The 13,595-nt window shown below is 43.5% G+C and overlaps 1 protein-coding gene across 1 annotated transcript in view; it reads right to left on the reverse strand.

The window, feature by feature from the left end:
• Positions 1–13,595, reverse strand: part of COL21A1 (collagen type XXI alpha 1 chain) — a 1,372,657-nt gene that overhangs the window by 518,951 nt on the left and 840,111 nt on the right. The gene's annotated exons all lie outside the window — the stretch shown is intronic.

Genomic DNA, 13,595 nt, shown 5'->3' on the forward strand with positions numbered 1-13,595 from the left:
ACATGTCTGTCACTGTGTTGCATGTAAATGGTCAATAATGAGCATACTTCAACGTGAGACTGCCGTGTCATGAAATGAGGAAAACGCTGTTAGCAGTTATGTGAAATTGACACTTTAACTGACAACAGTTTGGCAACTTTCTGATTTGTTTGGCATCCCTTGACATTTCTCATTGTAATTACATCGTGTTCTTTGAACTGATTCAGAGTCTTCCTGCTGCCATATTTTCACTACAGTCTAAGAGCTGGCAACTAAAACCATCACTGCGCTGCCAAGCCCACCAACAGTGGCTCCTCGTTCTTGGCTTGCTTCTGTCGCCCATCATGGATGCCAATGTAAGCCAATGAGACATCCAGCAGAGCTTTCCCTCTTAAGACACTCCGAAGAGACCATAACATTTCCACAGACCATAACATTTCCACTCATGTGCTACTCCTCCCTGTCTGACGCCCTGTTTGCCTATCCTTCAGTGATTCTTGTGTGTAGGCTACTGTAGCTAAAACATGCTTTCACATGCAGCAACCGTAACGTTGGCCTACACCTTATCAATGATGAATTGTAGGTCAGTAGGTTTTGCAGTAAGCAGACAGCCTATCATCTCAATGGTAGAGCAGTAGCGGTTGTAAAGGATGGTGGTAAAACGGTACTTATGGAGCTAAAATACACATTTCCTGCAAACCGCGAGGAAAATATATCATGAGGTATCGGCTCACCAGCAGAGGGGATCTCCTTGCAGAATGTAATGCCAAGATAGGGTCACGAACATCCCATAAAAGACATCACCCAACCACAGACATGCGAATGCACTACTTGCATGCTTCTTAGCAACATGCACAAGCACACCAGGTTTCAAGACACAGAGGTCAAGAGGTTCCTTAGTTGAACATGAGCCGCACACTAGGCTGTGCCCCTCTGTAGTAACAGAACCTTTGCAGTATAGTAGAACCCTCCAGAACCCCCAAAATATACAGCTGCTCTGTGATATTGAGCACGACAGCATAGATATTGTGATAAGGCATACAGGATCTGCCAATGATTATTCAGAGTTACTGCACCATCCGTGAAATGACAATATTTCCTAGACAACATCAACATTCTGGTTTGCTTTAAAAAATCGCATTTTTTTTCTAGCAAGTCATTTTATGGCAAAATAGGTTTTTCAGTCAACCAGCCACACATGACACAGTGCCACCATGTAGACATCCCTGGACCTTTACTACCAATTCGAAGCCACACAGCAACTCATCTAACCCTTGAAATGATTGCAAGCATGTTTGCTCTGTATGAGATGACTGTCCCCGATTGGTGGGTCACAGCTCAGTCGGCCAGGGCAGACACAATCTGGAAAAAGTTGCTTGAGATATGAATTAGAATTCAGAGTGACTGCTAGTAGTTTCTGGACAGGTCACACCTAAATCACCTTCCAGGGTGAGTCTGACTAAGTCGGTTCCTCCCCAAGAACCCCCTGACTATTGAATAGTCTACAGATAGAAAGGGTGTTAAATACATCCACATTTCTGAGTGCTGAAGGTCTTTTTGAAAAGTATGCGGTAAAGTATTTTATGGTCATCCAAAGGGACTCTACACTTATTACCCAGAACAGATTCTTTAGCACCAGACGCTAGGTTTGCATCAAACATTTACAGCAGGATACATGTTTAACATATTTCCCTCTACGGGACTGAGGGCTGGTCTGTTCCCAGTTGCTGGTCCAAGTCCCTGTAATAGCATTGAGCCTCGCCTGAGACAGAATGTAATTACATCGTGTTCTTTGAACTGATTCAGAGTCTTCCTGCTGCCATATTTGTTCTATAATAGGATGACATTTATGGTATTGAGTTGTACCTGATAAGACACAGTGGGGAAGACATTTCGGATCAAACAATTTCATTAATCACCTTTTGTGTTTACACGTCTTGATGTTATCTTTTCAAAAACTGCTGCACGCCAACTTAACTAGTTGTTGTTAATGTTCAATTTTGCCTGCATTCTGTTCTACTGTTTCTGAGTATCCCACCAAAGTTATTTAGTATACGGATGGCAGATTTGTACAAAGCCATCATTGCAAGATTGTTACATTCTTTGCTTTAGTTCAATTGTTTTCTGTCTTTTCACTTATCAATTGATCCATTTTTATAAGTGCATATATTGGGCCTCATTACGAGGTTGGAGGTATCCATGGCGCTATTAGAGCCATGGCTGCCTCCAAAATCGTTCTCACTCCGGTCTGGTGGATGGAGCAATTACCGGTCCATTCCGAGGTCGGCGGGACCAGTGATTCCCCATTGATCAGAGCCATTCCCCAATCCCATTTGAGCCCCCATAGGGCTCAATGGGAAGGGGGAAGGCAGCAATAACGGTACCGCAAATTGCGGTAGCGTTATTGAACCTCATATCCCTTTGCGGGTCCCGTCCTTAACGCCTGGTAAAACCAGGCGTTAAGGAAGGACCCGCAAAGGGAACTCGTGGTAGGGCGGTAAGGGATTACCGGCACCGGTGCCCTTACCGGTGCCGGTAATCCCTTACCACCCACCTCGTAATGAGGCCCATTGTCTTGTTTATAAACAAAACAATGCCACCCCATCCCTTCAGAGTGGATGCCTTGCTCTCAGCTTGTTTTCTGGAGCATGGCTTTTGCTGGAGATCTAGTTCAGGTTCCACCTTCATTCCTGCAGAACATTGCTGGTAAACCTCACACCCAATTGGAGATTAGATAGCACAGTTAAGAGGCTGTTTCAATCTACTGACCATAGAGGTAGGGCCAGGCTTGACAAGAGGAGTGAGAGCTGTTGAATAGTCAGAGAAAAGGATGCTTTTTTTCACTTTATTTTAATTAGATATGTGTGTATTTATTTATGTATTGGACATTTATAAGGCTCTTATACCTCAAGACAGTGTTTCAAAGCACCACAAGGCAAACAGGAAGGGAACAAGGGAGAAAGTAAACACTGGAAATAACAATGAATAAATAGAAAGAGACAGCGGTCCTACTAGGCCTTGTGACAATCGGTGCGTGCAAGTGCAGTGAAAAGAAAACGGGGGTTTAGATAAGGGCAAGTGCTATTACGGTCCCCTAGGGAAGGAAGTGCCAGAGGAGCCCGTTGGGGAGGCAACAGGTAAGTGCATGGGTGGGGACATCCCAGGGAAGAAGAAGGTCTACCGGCCAACAGGTAAGTGTGGGGCAGAGGCAAAAACCACCCTACAGGTGGGTGTGGACTCTGTGGGCAGTGCAGGAGGTGCTGGGGGCGATTTGGCAGAAGGCCAGTACCGCATTTGACTCTTGAGGGACCAGGCTGCCAATCTCAGCAGCAGAGGCGATGGTTAGCACAGCAGGGGGAAGGAGGAGGAGAAGATAGATGAACTCTGTGTTTTGAAGAGCAGCATGCTTCCGATATTCAGCTTCACATAGATTGTGCAAAGTCTTACAGGCAACAAGCCCCCTTTGCCCACAAATGACTTACTATAGCTCTGTGATATTCCATTGCTATCTGCAGTGGTAGTATAGTTGCATCCCTCCCTAAAAGGACCATTAACAATTGAGGGCTAATTTTGCCTGACTTGGTTTGAGAGGTACTGTCATACAGCGGCGGGGTCCACACATAGGCTGTACACAGCTGTCAGGTTAAAAAAGGTATTTTTTCAATACACAAAACTTCTTTCTAGGGCACAACTCAAAAGTGGAGGGTAAACATAGACTTGTCTCTACGTGCCAATAGTGTCTGGGTTTCTTTCTTGCTTGTCTCTGGTTGTGGACACCTCTACTAAGTCTGGTAGTTTTATTAGATGTTGCTGGCTGTCTGTCATGAGATGTAGGAAGTACTTGACCTTTTTCTGCCAAGTTGAGACACAGCCAAGTGTTTTTGCATTACCCATCTTTGAAAAGCAGGTTCTGTCACCTGCCTCTACTCAGGTCCTGAGCTTTTTCTCTCTTCAACACTTCACTACTCCTGCTTTAGTCTTGGCATTCTCATTGCAATGTTGCATGCTTATTCCTCCAGTTGACATGGGCATGACCCCTCCAGATCAGGACTCACTCCTATCCCCAACTTGGACCACTCATACCACCTCATGCCTTCCTAGTATTCTTGGATAGGGCCTGGTAGCCTTCTGATGTTCACTTTCCACTTCCTCCTGATATTTGCCTCCAACCTCGTTCTTTCAGGAGCAACCTCCTCCTCCTTAACTCTCAATTCAACAGCTCCCCTGATGTTGGATCTCCTGCTCTCGCCTCTTCTCTCGCCATGTCTCAAAACTCCCTCTTAACTTCTTCCTCACACTCCAACTCAATCCAAACTCACGTCACCATCTCCTACTACAAACACTTGCACCTTCTAACTGTGGCTTTTGGCTTATATAGATATGTAGTCCCTCCTCTGGGAAATTGTTTATGGTGGGCATTGATTGGCTGAGCCTAATTGGCTGCGCTTTCTGTGTTTTAGGATCTTTGGGTTGGACTTAGCCTTTTAGAGGTTGGTATAGTATTTTGGATTTCCTGCCATGCCTGGCCCAGGGACCCCATGGCATCTAATTGGCGTGCATGTTTATGGACCAAAGCTCTGAGTCCATTGGGTGTTTTACGCAAAGGCAAGTGGACGAAACGCACTTTTAAATTGCATGCTGGTTCCATCCACATGATGTTTAACTTTGTGCTGCTGGGAAAAAAATCCTGCGTTAATTGGTCAAATGTAGCCACTGTACAAACAATGCAGAAAGCACTAGTATACTTCAGAGATCTGTGTTTGCTCAAGTTTGAGAGGCGGAAATGTGAAGTGCCTCAGGTGTCTGAGCAGGGTCACCAGCAGGGTTCCATAACAAAATGGAAAGAGCTCTGATGTCTGGGTGGGCTCGCCAAATGAGTCTCGTAAGATTCAGGAGGGTTTCTATGAGGTCTACTTCAGTAGTTATTTGCCATATCTAGGGAAATTGACTTCCACACTCGTGGTCATCATTTACTCTTCTGAATTCAGCTCTCTAAAAGGGGCAGCGTATAGCATTGCCTCAGCTTCAGGACAAACATTTGTGTTTGCTTGGTGTGAACATGGCATTACTGACCTTCATCTGTTTTGGCCTCCCAGGGTTTGGATCTGTTTTCCTCAAAATTTCAATGTCTTTAAGTGTCCATATGTTATCAACTCTGTCCTGAGGTGGGAAAGGGGAGTACGTGGGGTATTGGCCAGGGGAACCTCAAATACCACCCATGGGTAAATTTTCCATTAGCTCGGGAACGCTCTGCAGAAGGCGGGTACAGCCCAGGGGGTACAGGCAAGGCATTCCTGTTGAAAGTGTAGATAGCTATGATTTCTTTGGAATATGCTTTACCAAACAACTTAGTGATGAAGAACATCTTTTAAGCCAAAACAAGCAGGTTGCCAATGTACATGTTTACATGAGCTTAGATTTGCCAGTTGTTTGAAATCCCATCCTATTGCCAGTTTGATGAGGGTTCATAGAAGAGATGCCTGCTCAATAGCTCTGTATAGAGACAGGGTTTGGGTATTTCGATGATCTCAAGGAATTATAAATGGTGGTGAAAAGATTGTGTAAATTTATTCTTGTGATGTCCCCATTTGCACCCATTATTTTTTTTTTATTGTAAAACTTTTTTATTGTAGAACTTCAATGTAACAAACTTTTGTTACATTGAGGTATCACAAAAAACATTTAACTTTTCTGCTCCACTTAGAGTTAAATGAAGATGCACAACTCCCTGCTACTTATCATTGATGTTCCTTCTAATTCTCCAGACGTAGTCTAATTCTTGTGTTAATGATTTAAATGTAGTCAGTAGTCAGTATAGCATGGAGAAAGTTGATTATGCTGCATGTTAACATGATATTTTTCCCAGTTGAAACGGTTTCCCACCATTCTTCGGCGTCGTAGCATATAGGTTTGAAGGTACGTAGGTGTACCTCTCGTATGGTGATGAGCTGAGAACATGCTGTTATAAGATGTTTTAGCGACTACACTTCGCCTGTATTGCAAAACCTGGATTTCTCAGAGACTGTTTCTTTGGATTGCCGCAGCCATAGCATTTCTCTATTGTTCAATACGTTCAGTCTAAATTTCAGAAATTGGTTCCTGTGATGACGTGAAGGACACATTGTTAGGTACTTAGGTTGAGAATGTAGTTTCAACATGCTCAGAGAACTAGGTAGGGTGGATTTAAGAGTTGTTCGATGGTCGTGTGTGTAAATCCAGTCCCAGGTTCAAGTTTTTTTTTGCATGCTGAGGTCGATCAAGCAACTCATTGATGGAAATGTTTGCGGCTTCCATGATTTTTTTTTATTTTTGACTTCCACAAGTAAAGTAAACTCGAATGTGTTTGTTCATTTCCATTAGTGAAAATTTCTTACGCTGGAATTTGAGCACCAAGTAGCATTTTACTCAGTGACGATAAAGATTTCCATATTATCGTCATATAGAGTGAATTCAAAGTTAGTTCATATCTCAATGCTACCATTGAGATGTATTTGGGGAGCCCCAAGGCTCTTCTCCAAAACCTGGCTTCGAGTTTCTGCCCGAGGCGATGGTCAAGATTTCATCATGTTTCTCCACCAAAGGTTATTGTGGGTATGAACTTCTGCAGGTAAAACGTTATTATTGGAGTTAATGAGAATTTCCCGTAATCCTTATTAATTTTAGCTCCTTGTAGACCTAGTTTATTTGTTCTTTCGATTAGGTCGTTTTGTCCAAGCAGATTTACAGATCGAGTCGTTGACCATTATTCCTAAGTATCGTATAGATTTGACAATACTTAAAGGTGCTTTAACAATTGACCATCTAAAGTTTTTGTCTTTCCTCGATAAACTTTTTCCAATGCACATGATCTTCGTTTTTCCTGTGTTTAAGTGGAGGTCATTGGCTTTTAGGTACTCGTTTAAATTGAGTAGTAGATGTTGAAGACCTATCTGGGTTGGATAGATCAGCACAATGTCATCTGCATACACCAGGCATTTGATTGGTGTTCCGTTTATCTTTGGAGAGAAGCAGTGAACAGACTCCAACCACTTTGGTAAGTCTGAGATTAATAATTTGAAAAGTTCAGCTGCTAATGAGAACCCTTGCTTTACTCCTTTATACGTTGGGATTGGATCGGTCAAGACGCCTTGCGAGTTCACTCTTACTTGGACTGCGGTGTTAGTATGTAATGCTATAAGTGGATCAAGAATCTGTGCCGGACAGTGCCATCTACAGAGTTTAGACAGAGTTTTTCCCGATTTATTGCATCGAAACGCTTGTCTAAGGTCGATAAATGCAAAAAATACTTTTTTCTTCGATTTTAGGGCATCAAGTTTGAGTATGGTTAGTATTGTGAGATTTACATCAACACCTACTTGTGCCGTGAAGCCTGTTTGGCTGCAATCTATTTGCTTTTCCTTTGATGCCCATGCTGTCAGCTCTGATCGAAGGAATGATCCGAATATTTTTCCCATGGTATCCAGAAGGGCAATAGGGCGATAATTAGATGGATCGTCTCTACTGCCCATCTTGTAGACCGGGACCAATATTGCCTTTGCCCATGAGTCAGGCATTTCCATTGAACTTGAGATTTGCTGAAACAAACATTCCATGAATTTGGCCCAGTGGTGTTTGTGTTTTTTTAACATGATGTTGGAAATTTGATCTGGGCCAGCTGCTCTTGAGTTCTTTAACCTTTGAAATGCAATTTCTAGGTAGGCGTAATATACCAGGCTTTACTGGAGTTTGGAAAAGTTTCTAGTAAGTCTTGGTATGGCAGTTCGTATATCTTTGTAAAGTACTCGACCCACTTTGAACATGGTATTCCATTTGATATATTTGGAAATGTTTTTGTGTTTCCTTTATTTAAGAGTGCCCATATTTCTCTCGTGTTTTTAGTGATGATTAACTTTAACATGATTTCAGCTCTGTTTTGTCCGATTTTCACAGAGTGGGATTTGAGCCAATTTCTATAAGTCTGGCGCCGTTCTTTAATTTTCCTTTGTATGAGCTCTTGATGACATTGGGCCTCATTACGACCCAGGCGTTAAGGGTTAACGCCGTCGTTAACCCTTTAACGCCTATTCTGATTTTAACGGCTACTCTTAGCAGCCGTTAAAATCCATGGCGCTAACCTGCCATGATGCTAATTACGCCACCGTAATTTACGGTGGCGTAATTAGCGCCTTCCCCACTCCCATTATGCCCTATGGGGCAAAAATGGGAATGGGGAAGGGAAAATGGGAAATGGGGATTTACCGCCCCACTCACCTTGGAATGGGGCGGTAAATCCGCCATCCACCATGGTGTAAACGTAGTTTACACCATGGTGGTAAAGTTGGCGCAATTAGCGCCTGGGTCGTAATGACCCCCATTGTGACTTCCTTATCGTGCATAGATCTTTCCTCAGTAGCTTTTTCGCCTGGGCAATTTTGTTGCTAAAGAGATGTTTTGGAGTATACCCGAGTATTCTTGAGTTAGTGGATTTCTGCATATACTTAGCCAACATTGGCGTATATTTGACGTTGAGTCGGAAAGGCGCATGGTTAGTTTCTGAATTTGTGGGCCGTTAGTTCTTAGCCAATTTCCTGCTGCATTTATTGTCAGTGGTATTTCATATTTATCTGACTGTAAATGAACTTCGTGATCCAAGGAAAGACACAGCATGTTGTGATTGCTAGAGTCTTTCAGAACTACCTCTAGGGACTCCACTCTTTGAAATATATTTTGGGAAACCCAGATGTAGTCTAAGGTGTTTCTGCGTTGGAGTCATTTCCAGGTTGTCTTGCAAGGTTGGTCACCTTTGGTGTTACCGTTGACCATCTGGAAGTTTCGTGAGGCAAGGGCTTGTGATCAGAGTTGTCCTCGTTCGGCTACTTCGGCTTCAAGTAGCTGAATGTTTTTGAGTGTTTGGTGGTTAAATCAAAAACAGCTACAATTCAGATCACCAAATATGATCACTGATAGGTCATGGTAATTTAGGAAAGCACCGTCGATTAGAGCTGTTACAGTATCTATGAAATGCACAGTTGCAATCATTACCAGGTTCCAGTAACCATTTATTACAAGTAGATGACTGTAGTTGTTAGAGTTCATCGTAGAAATTTGGATTATCGTACCCTGTACAAAAGGATTTGGATTTACCGATACTAGGCGAGTCATCCAATTTTGTATTTTCACTAAAGTTAGTAGGCCTGATGTTTTTTTTTGCTGGATTCAGAAAGATTGTATATCCATCTCGGGTGGGAGCCTCACAGAGCCAGGTTTCTTGAAGACAGATTGTGAAAACGTCATTTAAAGGTTCTGTGAAATTATTAAACAAGTGGGTGAATCCACGTGTGTTCCAGGAGAGCAGCCTTTTCTTGGTCCGGGTAACTCATTGTTATTGACGATAGGCATTATTCGAGCGAGCATCGGTTCTGTTTCCCTCAATTCTGGCTTTGTGTTCCGGGTCTCCTCTTGTTTTTTGGGGGTACGATAGTGATTTCCATAATGACATCTGACGAGCGTCACTTTGGAGATCGTTTGTGTTTGTTTTGTTTGTCAGTATTCCATTTTTACTTGTCGATTCGGGTTCCAAGGTGATATCGAAACCGAAGACAAGTAGCTCTTCTATTGCTTGTAGAAGAATGTTTTTTACTGCACAAGATGTTATTTGAAGCAACACCTGGTCTGTAGTTTTTTCTGTGGCATACTCGACAATTTTTACGTCATCGGTCATTATTGTCCGGAGTTGTGGAACACAGGCAAATAATTTCAGGACATTAGCTCTGTTCAGGTTTACTTCATTATCATCAGATTGGATGTTCTGCAGGCGAAGTTTCCATGAGCTCAAGTTAGATTTTGAGTTTTTGGCGCCATGTACTCTGGAGCAGAGATGAAATCAATGTTCTTCTCTGGTTCAATGTTTGCTTCAGGTTTAACTTGGAACGTATAGGTGAATTCGGGCCCTTTGAATCGTAGGAATTTTCCTTTTTTGAGGCTTCATGAATTTGTCGTTTAATTGGTTAAACTTTTGGTAGTAGTTTCTTCTCTGCAGATTTATCGATATTAATTGTTGCAGGCGCCTCAGAGGCTGAATCGTATCTGCTTCACTTCTAATTGAATATGTGGATAGATTGCACAGATCTATAGAACTTTCCGCTGCAGAGCTGACTGAGCTTTTTGTGTCAGAGTCCATTCCACGGCGCTTGGCCGTTTGCTTGGTCAGAACTTTGGTTGATCCGTTTGCCTGAGCAGGCACTTGTGTTTGTTGAAGATCAGGAAGTGATTGGCAAGTTTTTTGGTCAAACAAGCTTGTTTTTTTTGGTGTTGTCAAGATTCTTATACTTTTTTTTTACATTTTGGCGTATACTTTTTTGTTGTGTGTCTTTCTGTCCACGATTTGTGATTTTCTTTTTGTCAAGCTTTGGTCCCGTTTTGCTTGTTTTAGTTGTGGCTATGGTTTTTGCTGTACCACTGAAGATGTTGAACGAGTCCGTTGAAATCTCGCTGTGCCAGGAATTTCCTGCACAGGGGGCAGACTCGTTCCTTATTGGGTCAGCGTTTGTCGTTGGGCCTGAACCAGCCTGAGAAATGTCCGGTTCTGGTATAGAGAGATGTGGTGGCGATGGAACAGAGATGTCGTCATTTAAGGGTGGAGCAGTACTGTTTGAATCAGAAATTGTCACATTTTTTGGTCGAACATCGCCATTTGAAATGGCTGCTTTGCTTTGTGTAAAGGAAGATGTTATTTGGGTCTGAGTGTCTTGTTTGACATTTTTCCTCATCCATTTCACGGCATCTAATAAGCCTTCAATTAGTGTGTCGTTGTGACAGTGGTGTCTTGCGGCCAAATCGCTAAAATGCTCTTGCCATCTAATCGATTGATCTGCATCTTTTGCCATCTGTGTTTGAAGGAATTCAGTAAAGAGGTCAATTTTTTCAATTTTTTGCACCAAATTTTGAATCACTGCTCATTGGTCATTTAGTTGACCGTGTAAGGATTTATATAATTTGGTGAAGGGCGCGAGCGCGACCGCTGATGCTGCCAGCACATTGTTATGGATTCGGGTTAATGCTTCCGCAGAGATGCTTGCGTGCAGGGCATTAACTGGGGGTGCATCTTGTCCAGAGGATGAAGAATTTGAGCAATCCAAATAGAACTGTGAGTCAATGGGAAAGAGGTTTCTTGTTGGATTAAGCAGTTGAATTTCATCATATAAGATCTTGTTCAGGGCTTGAGGGGTACTTGCATGTGCCACTTGCTGGTCATGATCTCTTGGGAGATATTGAGAATTGGACTTGAGCTCGGCAATGCGTTGTAGACGTCTGGCCCTTGCGACGGAGTTCAATTCCAAATCGGGTAGTTTTTGTACTACCGATGGCATGGGCGAGTCTAAGGGACGCCTAGGCGATGCTCTGGCACGTGCTCCTGGGTCCGCAGGCGGCTGGCAGGTATAGCTGCTACGATTTCCTTGGTCTGAGGGATCAAGCATTTGTTTCAACATTGGTTTGCCCCCTCTGATCTTAGGAGTCACCCCCATCGATTGCAGTGGAGCCTCATGATTTTTTTCAAATACATTTTCTTTTTGCAGTAGAGGTTGAACACAGCCTGATGCTGGCTCTACCGTCATTAATAACAGAAGACAAGATGGAGTGCTGATTGGAAAGTTAGACACAGGCCTTGAGAATTGTGAGCCATGGCTCGTGCTTTTAGGTATGTCAGCTACAGCTGACTTCAGCTGGGCAGGTAGCAAAATTAGATACCGTGTGGCTGCATTGTTTGAAGTATATTGTTCGACCTCCTCGGTTGGCAGGCTTAATAGTTTGTCATCACTCACCACATAGGGATGAGAAACCTTGTCGTCAGAGAGCGGAGGCTTGGTGGAATTTGCATACTTCGCCTCAGGTTCCGGGTTGATTAAGAGTTCACCGAGCTCTTTTGGAGACCTTTGCATTGCCGCACCGCTCATTGCATGGGATAACTCTGCAGATTCTTGCAGGCTGACAGACTGCACGGCAGGCTCTTTATTTAAGTTTCTGTTCGACTGGAGTGACAGAGATTTCACCGGGAGAAAATGGTGCACAGCGAATGCTGAATCATCCAAAACTTCTTCTTCAGAGACGACTTGATTCTCATGGGACAGTATTGGAGTGGATTCCCTGAATTTGCCTTGGTGAAATTGATTTACTAGACGATTTACCGCAGAGTCTATTATTGAATTCGGCCGGAGGTCAGGAGAGCAGGGATCTAAATCACCTTTGCTTGTGCGTTCGCAGCTCAGCGCCTCGTGGCGTGGATGGAATGATTGAAGAACGGAAGGCCGATCAAATGGGGCAGGTACAGCAGTTAAGGTGTGAGAAGCAAGCAGAGTTCGACTAGTAGTTTTGCGTACCTTTTTCCCAGCTAAGGCTTTCATCGCCGTCCACGGGTTTAGCATTCGCGGTGTTGGAGGGTTTTCTTTGTGTCTGAGGGCCTTCAACTGACAAAGTCATCTATTCGAGCAGCAGCCGGGACACACGACGCTCAAGCAATCAGGCTCAGGCTCAGGCGGACATGAAGGCGGACTGCGGGCAGACTGGACTCTGCACCGGACTCCGCACCGCACTCCGCGCACCAAAAAAGCTTTTAAGGGAAAAGTCAATGGAAGCAGAGACATGACTGGGAAATGTAGTGCAGCTCCTCTCACAGTGACCAAAACAACAAAAACTGGGGGCAGACTGGACTCTGCACCGGACTCCGCGCCGCGCTCCACGTGCCAAAAAAGCTTTAAAAGGAAAAGTCAATGGAAGTAGAGACAGGACTAAGCTTCCATCAAGTAACAGCGCCTCAATGCCCAAGGGCTGCTGTGCGCTATACAAATGTAATAAATATAAATAAATAAGTAAATAAATAGTGGACAAAATACCGCCCCCAACCGTCTGTTTTTTTACCCTTACAACGCCACCCGGCCCATTTTAACCCCTTTACCCCACTACCCTTTATTTATTTAATTAATGTTTGCAGTGTTTTTCGGTATTATGGTCCACTCTGAAATCTCCCACCCTGTAATGTTTTACATATATTGACTGCATACTGAAGTTATCCTGAGCCCATCTCTTTTGGGGTTCTTGATATGGGAAAATTGCCCAAGCTCGCTCAGACCTTTCTGAATGATATTTTGTTTTGTGGGCATCACACCCATGCCAAGAGATAACAAGGATGTGTTGAGCGTTAATGTCTCAGATTGACTTGGGAAGTCTGTCCTTGTTGAGAACAGTGCAAATCAAGTCACCAAGAGTATGTGCTTAGACACATTTCTGCTTAGAATGACTGGAGGCCACAATAGATTGCTTGCCCAATGGACTATACCAATGCACAAATGCAGCAGGGTGAATATCTATCTACCTTGGTTCCACATTAGCGCAGCAACTGTGGATTACTACAATGAGATTTAATGTACCCCCCTATTGGAATTGTCCCAGAAGTGGGAATGTGAGGATTCAGAGGAGGGTTCTGCTTTTCTGCCCTGGAGAAACAAACAATAAAGCATTTTTTTTATATTTTGCAAAGCGTATAAGTGGATGAGGGCTAAAACAATTTGACTGTGCTTAAACAATTCTAACTTTCGCCCTTAGACCTGTGTTTCTGCATAATGTATTAGTTACTCACGGCT

The sequence above is a fragment of the Ambystoma mexicanum genome, chromosome 4p (assembly GCF_040938575.1).
Source record: "Ambystoma mexicanum isolate Mex_15411 chromosome 4p, UKY_AmexF1_1, whole genome shotgun sequence".
In the NCBI taxonomy this organism is placed as follows: domain Eukaryota; kingdom Metazoa; phylum Chordata; class Amphibia; order Caudata; family Ambystomatidae; genus Ambystoma; species Ambystoma mexicanum.